Here is a 25,937-nt window from a genome sequence, read left to right as displayed (position 1 = left end):
TGATCGGAAAGTATCCCATTCGCTCTAATCCTTGCTAACGGGAAGTTATACAGTAATTTGACCCAAGAGACAAAACCCCGCCCAAAGCCCATGACTTCCAAAACTTCCCATAGGTATTCCCATTCTACGCTGTCAAAAGCCTTGGCAGCGTCTAAGGATATTTTTACGCAGCATCCCCCCATATTTAATGGTCTCTGGATATTCAGAAACAGTCGACAGAGATTACTGGCCGTGCTCCTATCTGGCATGAAGTTTTGATCGGCCAATACTTTGGCAAGAAGTTTTATATCATTTGAGAAGAGAAATGGGTCTATAAGAATCAGGTCTTATTGGGCTTCGGAATAACCACCACTATCGCCTCCCTCATAGATGCGGGTAATTTGCCAATTCATAGCGCATCATTAAAGGGAGTCTGTCACCTCCATATGGCCATATACAGCGCTTACATGGCTCTGTAGCACACCTATACAGGATTGTAACAGTACCTTTGTCTTTGTCTTTAGACTTGCACCAGCAGGAAAAACAGAGTTTAATTCATATGCAAATGAGCACTCGCAAGTGCCCAGGGAGGAGTTCAGTGTGTAGGAGCCCAGGCTGCTCTGCCTTCTTTTCACTTTACTCCTCCCCAGTCTCTTCCTTTGCCCGCCCTCAAGTCCGGACCTATCGATGAGGCAAGAGACTTGGAAGGCAGCAAAGGAAGAGGCTGGGGAGGAGTAAAGTGAAAAGAAGGCAGAGCAGCCTGGGCTCCTACACACTGAACTCCTCACTGGGCACTTGCGAGTGCTCATTTGCATATGAATTAAACTCCGTCTTTCCTGCTGGTGCAAGTCTAAAGACAAAGACAAAGGTACTGTTACAATCCTGTATAGGTGTGCTACAGAGCCATGTAAGCGCTGTATATGGCCATATGGAGGTGACAGACTCCCTTTAAAGGTCTCTAAAATATGTGGGAGGAGACAGTCTTGGTATTGTTTAAAAAATTCCCAGACAACCCATCCGAACCCAGAGCTTTTTTATTGGGGAAGGAACCCAAAGCTACTTCAAGTTCCTCTAAAGTTAGGGGTTCGTCCAGGTATGCTGCAGATTCTAGGGACAATTTAGGGATTGATATTCACCCAATATATTCTTAATTATCATCTCTTCCCATGGACAATTTAGAAGAATATAATTCCTTATAATATTTATGGAATGTATCAAGAATTACTGAATTTTCCACCGAAAGTTCCCCATCCATGGTTCTAATTGCTGCTATTCTGGATGCACCCTCTTGTGACCGGACTACTCTGGCCAGTAGACTACCCATATTCTCCCCTGCCTCAAAATATTTTTGTTTGATGAAAAAACGTTTGTTGTCTGCTATATGCAGTAAGTGGTCAGTAAGTTTAGATTGTGCTTTTTTCCATACCGCTTCAGATTGCTGGGAGGGTGTACTGATATATAATTGTTCACTCCTTGTTTCTTCCTGCTGTATAGCTTTAGTGATATCCCTAGTTTTAATTTAGCATCTTTAAATTTTCTGGATATAGAGGCCCCTCACATATGCTTTCATAGCGTCCCATATTGTCCCTATAGCTGCTGATCTTTTATTGAAATTGAAAAATTATCTTAAAAATCATTATCCATAAAATTGTTCTGTCAGGGGGCCTTCCTTGTCTAATAATTGTATCCAAAAGGGATTGAGTTTCCAGAGCACTGAACCACAGCGCCCCCTGTAATTTCCAAACCTCAATTCTATATGAATAGGTGAATGATCAGAGAGGCAGCGCGGTAGGTATTCTATAACAGAGGTATATGGCAGTGCTTATAGAGACCCAATGGGTAAATCTATTCTGGATAGGGAATTATGAGAGGCAGAAAAGCAGGAGTACTGCCGTTCCTGGGGGAATCTGATTCTCCATAGGTCATGCAGGTCCAGTTCTCTGAGTAGCTTTGCCAATGAAGTCTCCCCAGTATTTGTTAGGTTATGAGGCGGCGGAAACTTATCCATAGAAGGATCTAGATATTTGTTAAAATCACCCATAATTAGAATCGGCACCCTCGGTCCTTGAGATACCCATAACATTATCTCTTTTATTGCGCAGCAAGTATGGCGGTGGGATGTACATGGCAATTAGGAAAAATTGTACCCCAAAAAAAGAGCAGTGCAGGCAGACATATCGACCCTCTGTATCAATTTAGCTAGAGTGACATTCAAAGTGAATAGCTCTATGAATTAACCCCCCCCCCAGCGTGCGTGGAAAACGTGGAATGAAAGGCCTGTGAGATCCATGGTTTATGAAGCAGCCTATGGGATTGTTTAGACAAGTGAGTTTCAGTGAGGCATATTATGGCTGGCTGACACTTTTGAACGGCCATAAAAACCGCTTGGCGTTTAGTAGGATCTCCCAGGCCTCTAACGTTCCACACTAAAATGTGAGTTTTATCCGCCATCATCCCACGGAATACATAAAAGAAAAGAAAATCTAGGCATCAAGATAAGACATTTACCAGGCAGTTAAAAAACAATTGCATGCATCATCTCTCTGCAGGCCTTAAGCCTAAGTAAGCCATAAACATGATATTCCCAACAAAAATACATTTTGGTGGTCCCAAAACAGGACATGAGGCACAGGAAAAGTTCCTGTAACCCGCAACATAGAAGACATGAACATATCTGCATTCACAGAACAGATCTCAGTAATAGAGACCAGGGCAGCAGTAAAACAATATGACAAATGGCTTTTTGGTACAGTTAACTCTTGGTATTTCAACTAAACATATCACCAGCACAAGTATGGCTACTAAAGTCATTGCCATAAGATGGCACCAGATTGCTACTCCAGAGCATTGTGGCGGTAATCAAAGCATGAGCCCTCAACAATTATGGAACATTATACTTATCCACCCATCCCCAGAGTCCTCTAGGTTTTCCTCAGTGAAGTCCCAGGTGCGGCGATTTCCACTTTTCTATCAGTATTTTCATAACTTTCTGATGAATAGGATTCCATTTGTTCAATCCAACGGTTGGCGTTCTCCGGGGATTCTAAGAAGTGGGTTTTTCCTTTAAACACTACCCGGAGTTTTGAGGGATATAGTATGGCGTACTGTGTATTCTGCGATCGTAGTCGCCTTTTAACATCCAGGAATCGTGCACAGCGTTTCTGCACCTCCGCTGAAAAGTCAGAAAGATAGAAACTTTATGTCCAGCCATAGATAAATTCTAGTGCTCCCTTGCTTTGCGGAGAATGGTATCTCTATCTTGAAAATGTTAAATCCTCATTAGCATTGTTCTAGGAGGGCCTCCCGGTGGTGGTGGGTGAAACGGCACTCTGCACCCTCTCTATAGCATAGAGAGTCTTTCCCAAATATAGAGAGTCTTTCCCAAATATCTTTCTAAACCAGGGATGTCAAACTCGTGGCCCTCCAGCTGTTGCAAAACTACAACTCCCATCATGCCTGGGCATACTACAGCTATCAGGGAATGATGGGAGTTGTAGTTTTGCAACATCTGGAGGGCCATGAGTTTGACATCCATGTTCTAAACCAATCCTCAAAGAATTGGACAGCATGGGGCCCTTCAGCTTTTTCAGGGACCCCCAAGATGCGAAGGTTATTTCGTTGCAATCTGTTTTTCCAAGTTCTCAGTTTTACTTATTAGGAGAGTGACGTTGTGTATTACTTTAGCCAGATCACGTTTCATAGGGGAGACTTGGTCTTCCAGTTGGCTTACCTGCCCCTCCACTTCAGTGATTCTTTCATTAACTATCCTGATATCTTGTCTAATAAAGGACACATTTCCTTAGATGGACCCAATGGATGTGTTGAGGGTCATCAGAGCTGCACTACATTAGTGCATGGCCGCATATATGTCCTTGATAGTAGGATCGGTCAGTATTGGCAGTGTGGGGATAGGGGGGGTAGAGGGTTGTACACAGGAATTTTGTAGTGAGCCATATTCAGCAGGGCCCCCCCATTTACTTGCCTTCACCTTCTCCACGTGGGATCCGGCATCTTGGGAGCAGGCGCTTCTCTCTGCAAAATGATCGGCCGAGTCTGCCGCTTGGTCTGCCATCACCCCAGGCAGAGGGCCCTCTTGTACAGGGTCCTCTGTTGTACGGGGGACTCGGCCATTTTGCTCCAGGCGTGCTGCGACTTCCGCAGCTTTAGTTGATGCGGCCACGCCATGTTGTTTTGCCAGAGTCGGTCCCGCCGCCTCCTTCTCTTTTCTGGCTTTTTTTTTCGAATAACGCGATTTCTAGATTTCGCAAATATTTAGAATATAGTGCTATATATTCACGAAATCGAATATTCATTTTTTTTTTGTTTTGTTTTTTATGCTCCAGTCAGTGCCCGGTGCTTCCGTGCTCATGGAGCGTCCCCATCACCATGGGAACGTTTCCATATACTAGAGTGTACTGTTGGATTTGAGAATTACATTGAAATCGCAATTCGATTAATTCAAGTTATAATAATCGAATTGCGATTTCAACTTAAGCACTGCTATATTTCATATTCGTTAATTCTAGCCTACTATGGAATATAGCAGTGCCAATTTGAAATCGCCATGCGATTACTTCGAGTTATATTAATCGCATCGCGATTTCAACTTGGACCTGGTTTACTATGGTTGGCTTCAATGGCTTGGTAGAATTTGCGAATATACGAATGTATTCGTCATATTCCACAAAACGAATATACGAATGTATTCGTCATATTCCACAAAACGAAGATATTCTCCATCTTCGTTTTAGCTACCTATTCATCAACTTCGCGAATTCTAGCAATCATATAGGAAAGTTGACTATAGAGACAGCTAAGTTTAATTCGCTATGCGATTATATTACTTAGCTTTTTTTTATAAATAGAATAATTATAATAATTATCAGGTATCGTAATTATTCTATTTAAAAAAAAAGCTAAGTAATATAATCGCATAGCGAATTAAACTTAGCTGTCTCTATAGTCAACTTTCCTATATGATTGCTAGAATTCGCGAAGTTGATGAATAGGTAGCTAAAACGAAGATGGAGAATATCTTCGTTTTGTGGAATATGACGAATACATTCGTATATTCGTTTTGTGGAATATGACGAATACATTCGTCATATTCGCTAATTCTACCAAGCCATTGAAGCAAACCATAGTAAACCAGGTCCAAGTTAAAATCGCAATGCGATTAATATAACTCAAAGTAATCGCACGGCGATTTCAACTTAGCACTGCTATATTCCATAGTAGGCTAGAATTAACGAATATGGAATATAGCAGTGCTGAAGTTGAAATCGCAATTCGATTATTATAACTTGAATGAATCGAATTGCCATATCAACTTAGTACTGCTATATTCCATATTCGTTAATTCTAGCCTAATATGGAATATAGCAGTGCTAAGTTGAAATCGCAATTCGATTCATTCAAGTTATAATCGAATTGCGATTTCAACTTTTTACGTATATTCTTAATATTGCTCTAACTTCGTCTTTTAGAATATTCGTAATATTCTAAAAGACGAAGTTATAGCAATATAACGAATATTCTAAAAGACGAAGTTAGAGCAATATTACGAAATTTCGTAAAATACACATATAGATTGTAATTTAGCTAATATACTGCTATAGTAATTTTTTTAATAGTGTACATCTTTAACAAAACTTAAGTTCTGAAGAGGCAAAAAAAATTAGAGAACAAAAAAAGAATTATAGCACTATATTAGCTAAATTGCAATTTATATGTGTATTTTACGAAATTTCGTAATATTGCTCTAACTTCGTCTTTTAGAATATTACGAATATTCTAAAAGACGAAGTTAGAGCAATATTTAGAATATTCGTAAAATACACATATAGCCTAGCCATAGTCAATTAGTCATAGGAACGTTGCCTAAGAAAAAAATCGCAATACGCGATTAATTAAATCGCATATTAATCGCGATAATTGGAATAATTACGAATATTCGATTTCGACGAATATAACACGAATATTCAATCAAATATTTGCGAAATATTGTGAAATTGAATATGGCTCATCCCTACTGACCGGGTCATACTGGCCTGGGGGACTGAGAGGTTCCTCTTAGTATATTGGTTGTGCCTGGCTGTTTTAGTTCACCACAGCCTCAGGATGATGAAGGATTTTGTCAAGCGCTGCTCCACCCAATGCATAACTCTACTCACCCAGTCCCACTTACCTAATAAAATCTACCACAGGTTACACGGCGGTACCAATACTTCTTGCAATAAATGAAAGAATAAACTGGTTCTTCCTCATCAAGGGTGTCACTGGCATGTCACCATGATGTCTGCTGAAACTGGAACAAGGTCCCTATCATGACAGAGCAAAAATAATAATCACATCAGGAAGGGATGGTGACTGCCCCTGTGGAATCACCAACAGGGGGTGCTGTGCTGGCCCTGAAGAACTAGCTATCCCAATGTATAAGAGGGAAATCTAGGGCATTTCTCCTTAGTGCCCCTCAAAGTATTAATTACATTGTGCCTCTTTAACAGCAGAAATGCCCACATTGTGCCATGTCACTGCAGTTTTGCCCATATTATGTCCCCTTCACAGTAGTTATGCCTGCCTTTGTGCCCCTTAACAGTAGTTATGCCCACCTTTGTGCCCCTTCGCAGTAGTTATGCCAACCTTTGTGACCTTTCACAGTAGCTAACCCTACTGAATATGAGACCTAGATAAGTATATTTTCCATACCCGAGATCTTCTGCAAGCCCTTCCAGGCTAAACTATTATGGCCTCTGCAGGAAACACCGGCGGAAATGGTCAGCAAGGTAAATATCTGTAATGCTGAGAGAAAAATGGTGAATTCACTCTTTCATGTAGTCTACAGTAATTTACAGAGTAGCAAAGGCTTACTCCCCATAAATAATCTTTTTATTGCTGATATCATTTGCTTCTTAAAAAAACAACAATACAAAATGAGCTGGGGGAGGTTGAGCCATTTAGAGGGTATTATAAAAAAAAAAAAACACTTGTTCTAAGTCATAACGAGTGGAGGAGCTAACCCGTATCTCTGCTGCAGTTGGGTCTGCAGGAAATAAGAATTGAGTAAGTAAATTCACACTACATGAGAAAAAAATAAACTGAGAAGACTTCCCCATTTGTCTCTGTTTTCTCAGTCTCTTGAGGCTTACCGACATGTCCAGAGACCCTTTTTTGCTATTTCTCTAATGAAATTATTTCCTTTGATAGCCTTCATATAATAATTCTAAAATTTTTGTGAGAACATTTCAGGATTAGATATTTTACTCTTGTATTAACTTGTTTTCCTTTAAATTAGTTTATGGTTACAGACACTCAAATCCATACCATTCCATAGGTTTCCTTTACAACAACGTTACATGTCTGGATGGTAAGAAGCAGCTGGATATTTTACACAAGAGGACACATAAAACAAGTAAGTCACTTTTTTTAACTTTTTGTGAAAGAACAATATACTCTACTTGAATATTTAAAGGTGTATTCCAGCTAAACTGTATAACTCCTATTCAAAGGATATTCTCTGACATATGTCTAGAGATGTTATTCCAGTTTTTCCAGGTTGCAACATTTGAGTGATTTTTTTAAGTTTCTTAACTGTGGCATATACTTAATAAACATAGCTAACTGGCCCACCATTTTAAAAAGAGGAGTGAGTGGTTTAAAATAAAAATAAAAAGTCACACATTTTTGAACAATTAACTCCAAAAAATAATAAAAGCCCACGATTTTAAGTTCCACCCCCCCCCCCCCCAATATTTCTATAAAATGTGTTTACTTGGTATCTGACACAGTCATTTGTTGCAGTGGAGATATTTCATCTTTTTGATACTGGTCAATAGACTGTCCATGGTTCATGAGCACGTCTGCATTACAACTCCATACAAACTCTAAGTTGTACAGACCTGTAATTAAAACATTTCCAGCTCTATTATAGAGCTATTCTCCACGAGGCATGTGCCAGATTTAAAAATTGCACAAAGCAGCATAGCTTGTTCTGTTATGCTGTTTGGATAGCTCCCATTCACTACAAAAGAGTTACAGAAATAGCAGAGATGTGGGCTGCTTGGCTGTTTCTCTAAGCCTGTCCACCTAGGTTTGGTAATTAGTCCCATCTCTCCATGGAAATATTGTTATGTATTAAATGAGGCATGGAATCGCAGACCAGATATGTGATATTGCTATATTTACAAAGCATTGGCATGGCCTCATCTGGAATATACAGTTTAGTTCTAGGCACCAGTTCATAGAAAGTAATGTTGAGTGAATCAAAGTCAAACAAATTGACTTCGATCTGAATTTCAGGAAAAATTTGAATCACCACTAAGCCAAATTTCCTTGTGCTTTATGGTAACAAATCAATTTTCAATGAAAAGGCAGTAAAAACAAAAAAATACATATTCACCTCACCCATTTGCACGGGAAGAGGCCGTCTTGATGGGACATACCGCGCAAAATCTCATTGTCACGTCACAAGATTTTGTGCATTGTCTTCAATCAAGATGGGCCTCTATGCGATCATATCGATAAGGGGAATATATTTTTTTATTAGGCCCCATGCACACGGCTGTTGTTCACAGCCGTGTGCGGGCTGTGGAACCGCGGCCTGGATCCCTCCTGAGAGCAGGAGCGCACGGTGTCACTGGTTGCTATGACGCCGTGCGCTCCCTGCTGCCGGCACAGTACAGTAATACACTGGTATAGATCATACCAGTGTATTACTGTATTGCGGCGGCAGCAGGGAGCGCACGGCGTCATAGCAACCAGTGACACCGTGCGCTCCTGCTCTCAGGAGGGATCCAGGCCGCGGTTCCACGGCCCGCACACGGCTGTGAAACACGGCCATGTGCATGGGGCCTTACCCTGATTAAACCCTGAAAGGCCTAAATGGTAGCCTCAGATGCTACGATCAACAATGAACATGGCATCCGAGGGGTTTAGCCGCTACATACAAGTAACAAAGTAATTGTCACAAAACAATTTTTTTTTGTGAAATTCGGCAAAGCAGCCGAATTAAATTTACTCATCTCTAGAAAAGATGCCCTGAAGCTGGAAAAAGTACAAAGAAAATCAAGTAAATGGATAAGGATCGTGGGGGGGTCTTAGCTTTGAGGATAGATTAAAAGAATTTAATTTATTCTTAAAAGATGTCTAAGAGGAGACATGATTAACTTACTGTATATGCAAAAAATATGGTCAAAAGCTGTTCCATGTAAAATCACTTAAAAGACAAGAAGGGGTGACAAAGCGAGGTAACAAGGCTTCTTTACTATAAGTGCTGTGAATCTGTAGAATAGTCCACCTCAGGATGTGGTACACCAGGAACCGTGGATGTTTTGAAAAAAAGAGGCGGAGATGAATGCATAAAAATTAAAGGTTTTGTCCTGCCATATATATATTAATGAGCTATCATCAGGATAGTTCATCAATATCAGACCAGTGGGGGTCCGACACCAGGCACCCCGGCTGATCAGCTGTATGAGGAGGCGGTGTTCTATGAGAGATCTGCTTCTTCTTCATTATACTACGTGTCATCTCCTCTGGAATGGCGGTTTAGTGTAATAATAAGTACTCACTCCATTCAAGGTAATGGAGAGAGTGCTTGTAATTACTTGGGACTTCTGAGACCAAAGACAGTGTAATGGACAGGAGGCAGTGCTCGCATAGAGCGCCACCTCCTCTTCAAACAGTTCATCATGGGGAGTGCCGGGTGTCAGACCCTCTCCGATCAGATATTGATCACCTATTTTGAGGATAGGTTATCAATATATATAGCAGGACAACACCTTTAATTTTAAGCACTTAAGCCTCTTTTTTAAAACCATCCACTGTCCCTGATTGCCCAGATCCTGAAGTGGCATTAATAACATTAATGCTTATGAAAATGGGTAGAATTCTGGTTTCTCACTTCCCTACCCTTAATTTTCATCCTGTCTCATCCCCTGGTTGAACTTGATAGACATATGTCTTTTTTTAACCATACTTTATGTAAGTTTATCAATAGGATATATGCACACCAAAAAGGTGCTCTTCAAAGTTACAATTTATTCTGCAAAAATGTAAGCCCTCATACAGCCACATCGATGAAACTGAAAGAATAAAAAAAGTTTGACTCTGGGATAATAATAAAAAAAAAAAAAAACTGCTTCCCATTAATCCAAAATAGGCTAGTCCTAAAGCAGTTAAACCAGTTATTACATCCTTGTCATTTTTGGTGATAATCTTTTTATTGAATTTTTCAAAATAAAGAATGACATTGTTATCATGTACAGTAGGTACGGTACACTCCATTTCAAAATTATGACATATAGTACAGTTACATCACTGTGTACATATGGTTCTTGATTAATAAGGATCATCTTGTATATGATCACATAAGATTATAAATATAGAAAATGTATAAGGAAAGTGAAAAAGTAAAAAAGAAAATAGAAAAAACAAAGTAAATATACATATTGCTGTTGCAAAACGTATTAGATAATAGTATTCTGACGTTATTTAACTGTTGTTCTTATTTATTACATATGTTCTTGGGCAACGATACAGAATGATTGCGATAAAATATTTGTGTATATTTACATTATAGGAAGTATAGGCAAGTATGATTGCACATTCCCACTTGATGTTGCACGGAATAAGAAAGGGGGTAATATGGTAAAAATATAACTTTATTTGGCAATAATAGAAGTCTGGTGGTCTATTGTCTCTAACAGTATTGCAGGTCAAACATATTAGTTCCAATTTCAAGGTGTGTAATAATTGATTTCTATCCAGATGGTCCACCTGTATTGAAAAGTATTAGTTTTATTTTGAATGCGTGTGATCATTCTCTAGTATGAACATATAATATTCAGAGAACTCAATACTTCTTGGATATGGGGTGCATTTTTTTATTTCCAATGTTTCGTGACCAGTAACTTAGTAGCCATTAACATATTAGCTAATATCGATCTATGTTCTAGTGGGAAGCTATTTAGATATTTAGGAAGCAGTGCCAGCTGAGTTTCCTCCACATGACATCCCAATATCGAGTCTAAGGCCAATCCAGTAGCTTTTCATAAGGGCTTGTTCACACGACCGTGTGAAGCCCGTTGCCGTATTGCAGACCGCATTTGCGGATCCGCAATACACAGGCACCATTCCGTGGTCATTCCGCATCACGGATGCGGACCCATTCATTTCAATGAGTCCGTAAATCCGGAGATGCGGAATGGTAAGGAATGGAATAGCAGGACGGAACACTATGGAAGCACTACGGAGTGCTTTCTGGGGTTCTGCCCCTTTAACTGTGACTTTCACTGTGACCGCCCCTTTAACAGTGACTTTTACAGTGAACGCCCCTTTAACTGTGACTTTAACTGTGAACGCCCCTTTAACTGTGACTTTCACAGTGGCAGCCCTTTAAATGTGACTTTCACTGTGACTGCCCCTTTAACTGTGACTTTCACTGTGACCGCCCCTCTAACTGTGACTTTCACTGTGACCGCCCCTTAAACTGTGACTTTCACAGTGACCGCCCCTTTAACTGTGACTTTCACAGTGACCGCCCCTTTAAGCAGTAAAGAAATATGGCTGGAGTAAAACTGTGTTTATGATAGTTGGAATTTGAACAGAAAAACCTGCAGGCTTGAATTTGAGGGGCTCATTCTTTTGGGGACTATCTCAGGGACGGTATGTCCTAGAGAGCTGAGCCCCGGTCTAAAACCTTCCCAGACACCTGATATACCTGTGTGCCAAATTTGGTGAAGATCGGTCCAGTCGTTTGGTCACGCATAAAGAACGTCTAGACAGACAGAAATTCATTTTTATATATATAAGATATATACAGTACAGACTAAAAGTTTGGACACACCTTCTCATTCAAAGAGTTTTCTTTATTTTCATGACTATGAAAATTGTAGACTTCACACTGAAGGCATCAAAACTATGAATTAACAGATGTGGAATTATATACGTAACAAAAAAGTGTGAAACAACTGAAAATATGTCATGTTCTAGGTTCTTCAAAGTAGCCACCTTTTGCTTTGATTACCGCACACTCTTAGCATTCTCTTGATGAGCTTCAAGAGGTAGTCACCTAAAGTGGTCTTCCAACAGTCTTGAAGGAGTTCCCAGAGATGCTTAACACTTGTTGGCGCTTTTGCCTTCACTCTGCGGTCCAGCTCACCCCAAACCATCTCGATTGGGTTCAGGTCCGGTGACTGTGGAGGCCAGGTCATCTGGCACAGCACCCCATCACTCTTCTTCATGGTCAAATAGCCCTTACACAGCCTGGAAGTGTGTTTGGGGTCATTGTCCTGTTGAAAAATAAATGATGGTCCAACTAAACGCAAACCGGATGGAATAGCATGCCGCTGCAAGATGCTGTGGTAGCCATGCTGGTTCAGTATGCCTTCAATTCTGAATAAATCCCCAACAGTGTCACCAGCAAAGCACCCCCACACTATCACACCTCCTCCTCCATGCTTCACAGTGGGAACCAGGCATGTAGAGTCCATCCGTTCACCTTTTCTGCGTCGCACAAAGACACTGTGGTTGGAACCAAAGATCTCAAATTTGGACTCATCAGACCAAAGCACAGATTTCCACTGGTCTAATGTCCATTCCTTGTGTTCTTTAGCCCAAACAAGTCTCTTCTGCTTGTTGCCTGTCCTTAGCAGTGGTTTCCTAGCAGATATTCTACCATGAAGGCCTGATTCACACAGTCTCCTCTTAACAGTTGTTCTAGAGATGTGTCTGCTGCTAGAACTCTGTGTGGCATTGACCTGGTCCCTAATCTGAGCTACTGTTAACCTGAGATTTCTGAGGCTGGTGACTCGGATGAACTTATCCTCTGCAGCAAGGTGACTGGGGCGGTCCGCATGTGAGCCAGTTTCTTTGTAGTACTTGATGGTTTTTGTGACTGCACTTGGTCACACTTTTAAAGTTTTCCCAAATTTTCGGACTGACTGACCTTAATTAAAGTAATGATGGCCACTCGTTTTTCTTTACTTAGCTGTTTTTTTCTTGCCATAATACAAATTCTAACAGTCTATTCAGTAGGACTATCAGTTGTGTATCCACCTGACTTCTCCACAACGCAACTGATGGTCCCAACCCCATTTATAAGGCAAGAAATCCCACTTATTAAACCTGACAGGGCACACCTGTGAAGTGAAAACCATTTCAGGTGACTACCTCTTGAAGCTCATCAAGAGAATGCCAAGAGTGTGCAAAGCAGTAATCAAAGCAAAAGGTGGCTACTTTGAAGAACCTAGAATATGACATATTTTCTGTTGTTTCACACTTTTTTGTTATCTATATAATTCCACATGTGTTAATTCATAGTTTTGATGCCTTCAGTGTGAATCTACAATTTTCATAGTCATGAAAATAAAGAAAACTCTTTGAATGAGAAGGTGTGTCCAAACTTTTGGTCTGTACTGTATATATATTAGAAAAAACATTTTGCCATTCAGGTAATGTAATATCTATTTGTAACTCTTCACTCCTTGTCATTTTTGAGTTCCATTATCCACTTTGCTTTGATGATAACATATTGAAACATGCAGTATACAGTATATTGCACCTGAATAACGTGTTCAAAATATTTTACAATAATTTGCATTAGCAAGCAAGTTGCTTAATTTTTCTGAGATTATATAATCTCAGTTCTAGACAAGCCTTTACTGAGGCATGTGAATTCATTTCTCAACCAAAAAAAATATATATATATATATATATATATATAAAGAGTCAGGGTCAAATTAAACGAGTTTTTCCACAAAGATTGTTCATCATCTGTCCACAGGATAGATACAGTTTAAACAAGGGGGTGTCTAAATGCTCTAAATGAGTACTACCAATGTGTGAATCTAGTGCATAATGTTATTGTATACAATTTTATTACCATAAATCTTCCACAGAATATGTGATAAATAATGGTTGGAGCCCTGCAATCGCAATAACAAGAGGTCCCAAAGTCCTCTTTCTGAATGGAACCATAGTGCATATGTTGGTCCACCGCTCCATACACTTCTGTAAGGTTGATGGAGCACTGTCTACACTCTACAACATTCTTATTGAAATGAATAGAGCAATGGCAAGCACACTGCCACTGCATTCAGAGACAGGACTTGGGAACCCTTTGTTTTTAGGATTGTGATTGACATAATCAATCTGTTTTTACTTATACTGTGAATAGGGGATAAAATATTTCATGGGATAATCCCTTTAAGGATCTACTGCCTGCTATGAGCTTTACAACATTCAGACTGAAGGGGGGTTCGAATTTTATGTACATAAAGTTTAATCACTGTATAATGAGAAGTTATTAAACATTGGTGGAAGTATGAAAGTTATTGAAAAATAGAATTGGGGAAGCAAGTTGTCAAAGCAACTTTAAAATTTGAGAATTTTCCTAACCTCTCACTACTTCTGCTTTAAATCTTCACCACTTCAAGATTTCTGTAAGCTGTCAGTGACACTTGGAAAGTAAAGCACCACTATGTTACAATATTTGGTGTATCCTTTCAGTAGGAGTGGCGTCCATCAAGGAGCATGTGGGTGCAAATGATGTCGGACCCCTGCTTATGGTCCTTGAGATAAATCCAAATAGAAGATCACAGCACTCCTTCCATTAAAGCAATGTGATGTATTTATTTAACCAAAAGGCATCATTACAGCATGCAATATTTGGACTCAAATTGAGTCTTTCTCAAGCTTGCAGCAAGGAGTGTTGTGATCTTCTAGTTGGGTTTGCAAAGAGGCAGACACAGAAAACAGAGGGGTCCTGTGAAAAAAAAAAAAACATGAATGGGTGCCCCTTTAATCTCTATTAACTGATAATAGACCACCCCGTTATGTCTCTCACAATCCATTAGTTACTATGAGTCATGACTCTCATTAATTAAGTCCCTTACATGCAATTTAATGAACAGATGTTTATGGTTGGCATTGGGCCACCATTCCTCCCAGGAGAAATCTCAGCTGCACAGGTTACACATGGTGCATATGTCCTTCCCTGCACTTGTGAGCAACAATTTGCTTATAGCAAGCCGAGATTTTAAAGATGGTAAAAATTGGAAGCAAAAACTATAACTATGCTCCAAAAGTTTTCATTATACAATAATCAAAGCAAGCCATGCTCATGAGATACTCCATGCTCCATATAATACTCCTTCAGCCAACAGCTGTGGCTTTAATGTGCTGAATGTGTTCTTAATGGGGAGAGGGAAGAAAGACACTGCCTGACACCTCTGGTGTGTGACTTATCTCCCCGTGAACAAAAGGTTTGGGTATGTTGAAATCAAACATACTTGACCCTTTTCTCCCTTGACATATGTGTTGGGGGAGCGTTGAGAGCCCCATGCACATTAGAGGGTAAGCCTTTTCCATCTACAATGTTTAGTTCAACCAACATACCCAACATACATCTAATGTGTTTTGCCAGCTTTATCTTTAGGACATACATGTAAAAAACTGGTCCTTATAGATGACAGTTTTCATTTGAGCAATGATGGACATTTAGACAGGGAAAGCATTTTACTTTGTACCTGGTGTAGCAAGCCCACATGGTAAATGCTGTGAGAAGGATGGGAGTAGTGGTCATTGTATTCATAGTTCACAGTGGTAATGTTCCCTCTGGTGCTCCCTGGGTCAATGCAGTGACTGTAGGGCGCACCTTTTCTTCCCTTGGATCACACCCTGGACTTTTAGGGTTTCCTGCCTGGTGTTAGTTGTGGTGTCCTTGATGGTAGATATTTGGCAGGGTGCACAACAGGAATACAGAAGCAGTGGCCAGCTGACAGTGTAGTCAATGACCAGGCCCAATTTAATTATAACAAAAAAATAGTCTCTTTAATGTGGATGCTGAGATTTGCAGCAGCATGCACAATATTGAGGTATAATACAGAACTTTCATTTCCCAATGACTGTATATAGGCAGTGGTAGCCATGATGATAGTGGCATTCCTTGAGTCTCTTAAAACACTTTGCTATCTTCCCAAATTGAATACAGGCATGCAAGGTGCTAGAGGCTACAAACCATCCATATGCAGCAAAGTCCAGAGTTATCGTCACTCTCACTGCACTAGCATTCACTCTGGTCCTAGACATTATGTGGGTATCTTTCCCTCAGGGGCTCTCCTGGCAAAGTTGCTTTGGTCTGGCAGCTTCCACACTCCACAGGAATGTTTTTTCCTGGATAAAAATACTCTTTCCTTGCTATCAGCTTCTACCCAATTTAAAGGCATCTGCCTTCAACAACAGGCAGAGCCAGACTCTCTAGCTGATGCAATCAAGCTGCTCTAGCTCCTCCCTTATATGGAGGAAGATACAGCCTTTCCTCTGCTGGGTAGGCACGATGACTAAATGACACCTATAGACAGCTCTTGGGATTACATAACACAAGGCATGAACTCATTTAGCAATTGTTAACCCTTTGCAGTCACCCTCTGTGGCACTGCACTGGGGGTAGTGAAGAATGAGAGGGCAAGAGAGTGGGAGAGAATGAGAGTGCAAGAGAGGGAATTAGAGCGCACATGAAAGAGCAAGAGATACAGCAAAAGAGAAAGAATGACTAGTGGTTACATTTCGGACACTGAATAGATGATGTAGGATTATCAGATAAGTAATTCTAACTCCAGGGAACGTATCAGTAAGAGATATCATATGATGGCATTTCTGTCTACACATTAATATTGAATATATTACATACAGTATGTAAGTATACATTTTTATGCCCCAATGCCTTGTCTCTATTCCTCTTGCTTGTGTTATAAAAGGCTTAGAGGGCTTTGGAGGTAGAAAAATGAGAAGTTATCAATGTGCAAAGCTCGCCTGCTAGCATAAACTGCTGACTAATATAAAGGAAATCCTCACGAGAAGCAGCAGGAGTTCCAACTTTTAGTTTTGTTTTTCAGGGAGGGTAACCCTTTTCTTGCTCTCTGTCTCATATATTTCTTATCTATACATATCTGGTTTAACACTACAACTACAACAATTTCTACCTGAGGGAAGGGAGGAACACACGGGATACATCTTGTAGGATCTTTTCAAAATCACGTACCCATAAAAAATTTACAAGGAGCAATACTATGGCACATATTCTGCTGAAGAGGGGAGTGGTTGGCAGAAGCATCTGTACACAGTGCATGGGAACTGTGTCTGTTCTTCATGGATTGTACACATTTTTTTTTTTTATAAAATGCATCACAAAACACAAATGTTCTACAAAAGTGGTTTCTATAAAAAAAATAAGTTTCAAGTAAACAAAGAAAAATAATGCCCCTTTCCCCTAATTTCACATATCACATAATCCACCCTATCCGATAAACACCGTAAAAAAAAGCTGTTTAAAAAAAAACTATTTTTGCCACCTTACATCACAAAAACTGCAAAACCAAGCAATCAAAAAGGCTTATACCCCCAAAATGGTACCAATAAAACTCACCTAATCCCACAAAAAATGAGCCCCTACATAAGACAATCTCCCAAAAAAAAAAAAAAAACTATAGATTTCAGATTATGGAGACACTAAAACAATTTCTTTTCCAAAAATGCTATTATTGTATTAAAGTGAAATAAATAAAAATAAATTAGACATATTAGGTATCGGCGTGACCGTAACAACCTGTTCTATAAAATTATCACATGACCTAAACTGTCAGGTGAACACTGTAAAAAAATAAAAAAAATAAACACTGTACCAAAAAAGCCTTATGTCACCCAACATCACATAAATTGCAACACCAAGCGATCAAAAAGATGTATGCCGCCCAAAATAGTACAAATCAAACCATCACCTCATCATGAAATAAATAAATAAAATGTAGACATATTAGGTATCGCTGCATCTGTAATAACCTGCTCTATAAAAATATTACATGACCTAACCCCTCAGGTGAATAACATAAAAAATAAATAAAATGAAAACTGTGGCAAAAAATACAAGCGATCAAGAAGGCATATGCTCCGGAAAATAGTACCAATCAAACCATCACCTCATCCAGCAAAAAATGAGATGCTGCCTAAGACAATTGGTCAAAAACTAAAAAACTATGGATCTTAGACTATGAACACAATTAAACATCATTTATTTGATTAAAAAATGCTATTATTGTATAAAATAGAAATAAATATTAAAAAGTATACATATTAGGTATTGCCGTGTGCGTAACGACCTGCTGTATAAAAATATCACATAAACTAACCCCTCAGGTGAACACTGTAAAAACCTGTGCCAAAACAAACAATTCTTTGGTCACTTTGCCCCATAAAGTGTAATATTGAATGATCAAAAAGATCATATGTACCCAAAATTGGTACCAATAAAAATGTCAACTCTTCCTGCAAAAAACGCGCCCCTGCACAAGACGATCGGCGGAAAAATAAAAAAAATTGGCATTCATAAAATGGTGACACAAAAATGTAAAACGGAAACAAACAAACATATATCATTGCGTCCGTAATAACCTATGAAAATTGCACATGATCTAATCTGTCAGATAAACGTTGTAAAAAACAAAAAATAAAAATGGTGCCTGTCACCTTATCCGTAGTTTCCAAAATTGAGTCATGTTTTGGGAGTTTCTACTGTAAAGGGGCATCAGGGGCGCTTCAAAAGGAACATGGTGTCTAAAATCCAGTCCAGCAAAATCTGCCTTCCAAAAACCATACGGCGCGTCTTTTCTTCTGCTCCCTGTTGTGTGCTCTTACATCAGTTTACGACCACATATAGGGTTTTCCTGTAAACCGCAGAATCAGGGTAATAAATACTGGATTACAATGGAAAATTTGCCAAAAAAGTGACATTTTGTCTCCATTTCCTTTAATTCTTGTGGAACACCTAAAGGGTTAACAAAGTTTGTAAAAAAATGTTTTGAGTAAATTCAGGGGTGTAGTTTCTACAATGAGGTAATTTATGGGGGGTTTATACTATGTAAGTCCCACAAAGTGACTTCAGGACTGAACAGGTCCTTAAAAAGTGGGTTTTAGAAACTTTCTTAAAAATTTTAAGAATTGCTTCTAAAATTCTAAGCCTTCTAACATCCTAAAAGACATTTATAAAAGGATGCCAACATAAAGTAGACATGGGGAATGTAAAGTAATATTTTATGAGATATCACTTTCTGTTTTAAAAGCAGAGAAATTTAAATTTTTAAAATTGCTAATTAATTGGTAAATTTGGGATTTTTTCATAAATCAAGGGGAAATATATTGACTCAAATGTATGACTGTCATGCAGTACAATGTGTCACGAGAAAACAATCTCAGAATGGTCTGGATAAGTAAAAGCGTTCCAAAGTTATTACCACATAAAGTGACACATGTCAGATTTGGCCTGGTCAGAAGGGTGAAAACTGGCCTGGGGTAGAGGGGGTTAATCCCTTCTATTAGCTGTAGATTTACTGTGCGTCAGTATTACAGGTCACTGTTACCATCAGGTCTAATTTATCGCCATGGACTTAACCATGCAGTGCCCCAAGATTCAAGTAGTGGCCCCATAACGGAGCAGGGAGGGGGGCAGCTGCAGTGGCAGTAACATTTACAATAGCATACCTTATAACCTCCCCAGATACGCTGAGACAGTCCAGGACTGTCCAGCGGTCCCGAAGAGGCTGAGGTATTTCCCGCTGTCAGCTGTCTCTGCTTCCAGCTGTCCGCTCCCCATTTCACCATTAACCTCAGCTGCCCCTCCCCTATTTTTCACTAACCTCGCCATCATGAGGGAGAGGTCTGTGGAGCTCTGCGGAGGACTTGTTCTTTCAGCGTCCTCCTCTGTCTGCAGTCGCCGAGAGAACTGTGATGACGTCAGTAGGCAGAACTCATCTGTTGAAGGACCTGTGATCATGTCATAGCCATGTGATCAGTTCATAAAGAGGCGGAGCTTAGCAGTAGAGAGAAGGTCCTGCAACTGATTCAATGTAACAAGCTGAGAGCCTGGGATATGCTGGGAGTTTTAGTTCTCTTATACAGGGAGGGAGTAATGTTATTAACCTAGCACTGTAGGTTTGAAGGGAGGGGAGTGATGTTATTTACATAGGACTGTATGTTGGAGGGAGAGAATGAAACAATTTACATGGGACTGTACATAAAAGGATATAAATAGAGAGTGATGTTATTTATATGGGACTGTTTGTTGGAGGGGCTAAAATGTGAGTAATGATGCTATTTAGCCTATATGCACATTGACGCAAAAACTGGCCGTGTGAGGGCAGGTTACCACAAGTAACATTCGTCACACGGCCATGTGGCCATTTCTTTAACGGCCAGAGAATAGCGGCTGTCAGAAAGTAGGTCATGTTGTATTTTTGGCCGATAAATCAATGGGACTGTTTTAACAGCTGTTTAGACAGGAGTGCACTTGTCTAACGACTGTTAAAACTAGTATTTTAGGGGTCAAAAAATAAAATAAAAATATATCAACCACTTGCAAACACAGGTCCTACTACTCGAGGTAGTAGGACCTGTGCTCCCTGCATAATAACATTACACGATTATGCTGGGAGCAGGTCCTGCACATGCGAGTGGTTGAAGCGAGTATTGATTTTTTTTTTTTTGTCAGTAGTCAAAACATTATGAATGCTGGCAGCCACTATTGGGAACATCTTTTATGTTGGTAGCTTCTATGGGGGAAATTAGGTGTACTGCAGGGGTTGGAATAGTCCATTAAAATTTATCTGGTTGCAAAATGCAGTTGAAAACAGCCATATGGCCAAAAAATAGATACACAAAGTGTGTCTGTTTTTAAAGCCCTTTTTTTGTTACATTTGTTTGCATGTAGCCTTACAAGGGACTGTATATTGGAGGCGGGTGGGGAAGACAGTGATGTTATTTACATGGGACTGTATGCTGGAGGAGGCTGAAGGGTGGCAAGTGATGTATTTCTTTTTAATTATTTTTATTTCCTGTAAAGGGACACATATCTTGGCATAACTATTGTGAGGGAGGCAAATCTGGGCATAACTAATGTGAATAGCACACATGTAGGCACAACTAGCATGACAACAATTACTACGCTATGTGAGAGCATTAAGGGAACTGATTGTGATTGGGTATGTATAATTATTTTTTGGGCCAAGTTGCAGGCTTAGCTTATTATGAAAAAATGTGTCAAATATCCATCTTTCTACTTTTCAAAAGTTGAAATATATGTAGTAGTGGCCCCATGAGTGGGAAGGTTGGCTGCAAAGCCAGAACCAGTGACAATAGTGACCCCATGACAGAGTGGGGAGGGTGGCAGCAGTGGCAGTGCCATTGACAATAGTGGCCCCATGACAGAGTGGGGAGGGTGGCAGGAACAGTTACAGTGGGATGCAAAAGTTTGGGCAACCTTGTTAATTGTCATGATTTTCCTGTATAAATCGTGGGTTGTTACGACAAAAAATGTCAGTTAAATATATCATATAGGAGACACACACAGTGATATTTGAGAACTGAAATTAAGTTTATTGGGTTTACAAAAAAATGTGCTATAATTGTTTAAACAACATTAGGCAGGTGCATAAATTTGGGCACTGTTGTCATTTTATTGATTCCAAAACCTTTAGAACTTATTATTGCAACTCAAATTGGCTTGGTAAGCTCAGTGACCCCTGACCTACATACACAGGTGAAGCCAATTATGAGAAAGAGTATTTAAAGGGGTCAATTGTAAGTTTCCCTCCTCTTTTAATTTTCTCTGAAGAGTAGAAACATGGGGGTCTCAAAACAACAGTCAAATGACCTGAAGACAAAGATTGTTCACCATCATGGTTTAGGGGACGGATACAGAAAGCTGTCTCAGAGATTTCAGCTGTCTGTTTCCACAGTTAGGAACATATTGAGGAAATGGAAGACCACAGGCTCAGTTCAAGTTAAGGCTCGAAGGGGCAGACCAAGATCTCGGATAGACAGAAGCGACGAATGGTGAGAACAGTCAGAGTCAACCCACAGACCAGCACCAAAGACCTACAACATCATCTTGCTGCAGATGGAGTCACTGTGCATCGTTCAGCCATTTGGCACACTTTACACAAGGAGATGCTGTATGCGAGAGTGATGCAGAGGAAGCCTTTTCTCCACCCACAGCACAAAAAGTGCAACTTGAGGTGGGATAAAGCACATTTGGACAAGCCAGCTTAATTTTGGAATAAGGTGCTGTGGACTGATGAAACTAAAATTGAGTTATTTGGCCATAACAAGGGGCGTTATGCATGGAGGAAAAAGAACACAGCATTCCAAGAAAAACACCTGCTACCTACAGTAAAATATGGTTGTGGTTCCATTATGCTGTGGGGCTGTGTGGCCAGTGCAGGGACTGGGAATCTTGTCAAAGTTGAGGGACGCATGGATTCCACTCAGTATCAGCAGATTCTGGAGACCAATGTCCAGGAATCGGTGACAAAGCTTAAGCTGCGCCGGGGCTGGAGCTTTCAACAAAAATACCTTCAACCAGAATCCAGACTCTCATTGGAACCTTTTAGAGGCTGTAATTTCTGCAAAAGGAGGATCTACTAAATATCGATTTCATTTATTTTTTGTGGTGCCCAAATTTATGCAACTGCCTAATTTTGTTTAAACAATTATAGCACACTTTCTCTAAATCCAATAAACTTAATTTCACTTCTCAAATATCACTGTGTGTTTCCTATATGATATATTTAACTGACATTTTTTATCGTAACAACCAACGATTTATACAGGAAAATCATGACGATTAACAAGGTTGCCCAAACTTTTGCATCCCACTGTATATTCTATGGATAATATTAAAGAAAATTATCCTAAAATTACTAGAAATCGTTGCACTTTTTATATTTTTATATACAGGTTCTTCTAAAAAAATTAGCATATTGTGATAAAGTTCATTATTTTCTGTAATGTACTGATAAACATTAGACTTTCATATATTTTAGATTCATTACACACCAACTGAATTAGTTCAAGCCTTTTATTGTTTTAATATTGATGATTTTGGCATACAGCTCATGAAAACCCAAATTTATAAATAATATATCTAAAAAAATTAGCATATTTCATCCGACCAATAAAAGAAAAGTGTTTTTAATACAAAAAAAAGTCAACCTTCAAATAATTATGTTCAGTTATGCACTCAATACTTGGTCGGGAATCCTTTTGCAGAAATGACTGCTTCAATGCGGCGTGGCATGGAGGCAATCAGCCTGTGGCACTGCTGAGGTGTTATGGAGGCCCAGGATGCTTCAATAGCGGCCTTAAGTTCATCCAGAGTGTTGGGTCTTGCGTCTCTCAACTTTCTCTTCCCAATATCCCACAGATTCTCTATGGGGTTCAGGTCAGGAGAGTTGGCAGGCCAATTGAGCACAGTAATACCATGGTCAGTAAACCATTTACCAGTGGTTTGCCACTGTGAGCAGGTGCCAGGTCGTGCTGAAAAATGAAATCTTCATCTCCATAAAGCTTTTCAGCAGATGGAAGCATGAAGTGCTCCAAAATCTCCTGATAGCTAGCTGCATTGACCCTGCCCTTGATAAAACACAGTGGACCAACACCAGCAGCTGACATGGCACCCCAGACCATCACTGACTGTGGGTACTTGACACTGGACTTCAGGCATTTTGGCATTTCCCTCTCCCCAGTCTTCCTCCAGACTCTGGCACCTTGATTTCCGAATGACATGCAAAATTTGCTTTCATCCGAAAAAAGTACTTTAGACCACTGAGCAACAGTCCAGTGCTGCTTCTCTGTAGCCCAGGTCAGGCGCTTCTGCCGCTGTTTCTGGTTCGAAAGTGGCTTGACCTGGGGAATGCGGCACCTGTAGCCCATTTCCTGCACACGCCTGTACACGGTGGCTCTGGATGTTTCTACTCCAGACTCAGTCCACTGCTTCCTCAGGTCCCCCAAGGTCTGGAATCGGTCCTTCTCCACAATCTTCCTCAGGGTCCGGTCACCTCTTCTCGTTGTGCAGCGTTTTCTGCCACACTTTTTCCTTCCCACAGACTTCCCACTGAGGTGCCTTGATACAGCACTCTGGGAACAGCCTATTCGTTCAGAAATTTCTTTCTGTGTCTTACCCTCTTGCTTGAGGGTGTCAATGATGGCCTTCTGGACAGCAGTCAGGTCTGCAGTCTTACCCATGATTGCGGTTTTGAGTAATGAACCAGGCTGGGAGTTTTTAAAAGCCTCAGGAATCTTTTTCAGGTGTTTAGAGTTAATTAGTTGATTCAGATGATTAGGTTAATAGCTCGTTTAGAGAACCTTTTCATGATATGCTAATTTTTTTACATAGGAATTTGGGGTTTTCATGAGCTGTATGCCAAAATCATCAATATTAAAACAATAAAAGGCTTGAACTTCTTCAGTTGGTGTGTAATGAATCTAAAATATATGAAAGTCTAATGTTTATCAGTACATTACAGAAAATAATGAACTTTATCACTGTGGCGAAACCAACCTTGCCACAGTGTTTTGGAGGGGTCTGTTTACCAGCCTCCTGCCCTGGGATTATGGTCCCTTAAGTTATTGGGTCTTAAGGCACTTGGGACGGAGCCCTCTGTCCCTGGATTGCATCCTTTGCCTTACTTGCTTGGATGAAGCACATGGTGAGAACAATAGATAGCGGCCATTTTAGCTTACAGACACTGTTCTGACTTTTCAACACGGTGCTATCTTGCCTGTATTTGGTGCACAGAGACATCATTCAGTAGTTTGAAACTACCAAACAGGGGACACATTTATTAGTGACTATTTTTGGTATAACTTGTATATTTTCAGTGTAACTGTATCTTCCAAACTACTGAACGGATGTGGGTGAATTTTGGACATGTGGTTCACCCAGATCCCCCGGTTCCGAGGATATATTGGTTATGGGGTTATTGCATGTTTTGGGGTTCCTGTGATATGTTTTATAAAATTGTATGTTATGTGAGGGCACCCAGATAGCTAATATTATTGTATTCGTGTATTCTAAATGCCATTCACCTAATGATATGCACTCAGACTTGAGCTATCTGGGGATATGTTAAATGTCTGTGTTTGCTGTGGGGGTGTGCCATTGTGTGTTTAAATGGTGATATCTGTCCTGTTGTCTCCACATGTGTATTGGTGATCTCCCTTTTGTCCTGAGAGATAATTGGATTGTCTTCGGTCGTCTCCGGGACAGAGGGGAGGAAACCATGATGCATTGTGGGGATATGTTGTATCTGTTCTGTATTTGCAAAACTGTAATACAAACCAGGCTGGGTGTGCCAGCATGTCAGAGCACTGCTTGACCCTCAAGACGGAGCCTTGTCTCGTTATTGGGGGGATTCCATGTATGCTGTTGGAGACTGATTGCCAGGAGTGTAAGCTGACTGTACGCTTTTTCCTGTTCGCCTGCTGACAGCTATTTGCGAGGTTCCAGTTTGGAGTTCTATTTTGTATCCAGTTCGGGAGGTTGGTGTTCTGCAGTAGCTGTGCCTGTCTCTCGGAAAGGGGCATATCGCCTAAACGGATTTTAGCCCCTTGTCTGCTGAAACGGTGCCGTTACAATCACAATATGCTAATTTTTTTAGAAGGACCTGTATATTCCCCCATTCTAATGTGTTTAATCCTATATCCTTTACCCATTTTTCCTCACTGTTAAACTTTATTATTTTACCCAACCCCTTCCTTATTATACTATACACTTGGGAGATAGTGACCCTAGTTGTCATGGATTGATAAAAAAAAATCTATAAATTCATGTTTTGTTGTGATAAAATATTCCCTATTTTGTGTAGCTTCAAAAGCGTGTTTTAATTGGTGACACTGAAACCAACTCGTTGAGTCTAAATTTATTCCTGGACATACCGTATTTTTCACTTTATAAGACGCACCTAGGTTTTTTGAAGAGGAAAATAAGAAAAAAATATTTTGAACCAAAAGGTGTGCTTTTGGTAGGTTTTGAACTAATGGCGGTCTGTGGATGATGCACTGTTATGGAGATCTGTGGATGACGCACTGTTATGGGGGGATCTGTGGATGACGCACTGTTATGGGGGGAT

General features: G+C 40.1%; 1 protein-coding gene across 2 annotated transcripts in view; it reads left to right on the top strand.

The window, feature by feature from the left end:
• The first annotated feature begins 6,991 nt into the window (after nucleotides 1-6,991).
• Nucleotides 6,992-25,937, top strand: part of LOC122935031 (cysteinyl leukotriene receptor 2-like) — an 82,486-nt gene continuing 63,540 nt past the window's right edge. Inside the window, exons 1-2 of one of the 2 annotated variants that reach the window (XM_044290751.1) lie at nucleotides 6,992-7,041; nucleotides 7,313-7,390. The gene's annotated coding sequence lies outside the window, so the exon portion shown is untranslated. Of the gene's footprint in view, nucleotides 7,042-7,108; nucleotides 7,391-25,937 lie in introns of those variants that run through there. The other variant, XM_044290750.1, reaches the window with a different exon arrangement.

The sequence above is a fragment of the Bufo gargarizans genome, chromosome 4 (assembly GCF_014858855.1).
Source record: "Bufo gargarizans isolate SCDJY-AF-19 chromosome 4, ASM1485885v1, whole genome shotgun sequence".
Taxonomy (NCBI): Eukaryota; Metazoa; Chordata; class Amphibia; order Anura; family Bufonidae; genus Bufo; species Bufo gargarizans.
The sequence above is the reverse complement of the archived record's forward strand: the minus strand, read 5'-3'. Positions and strand labels throughout refer to the sequence as shown.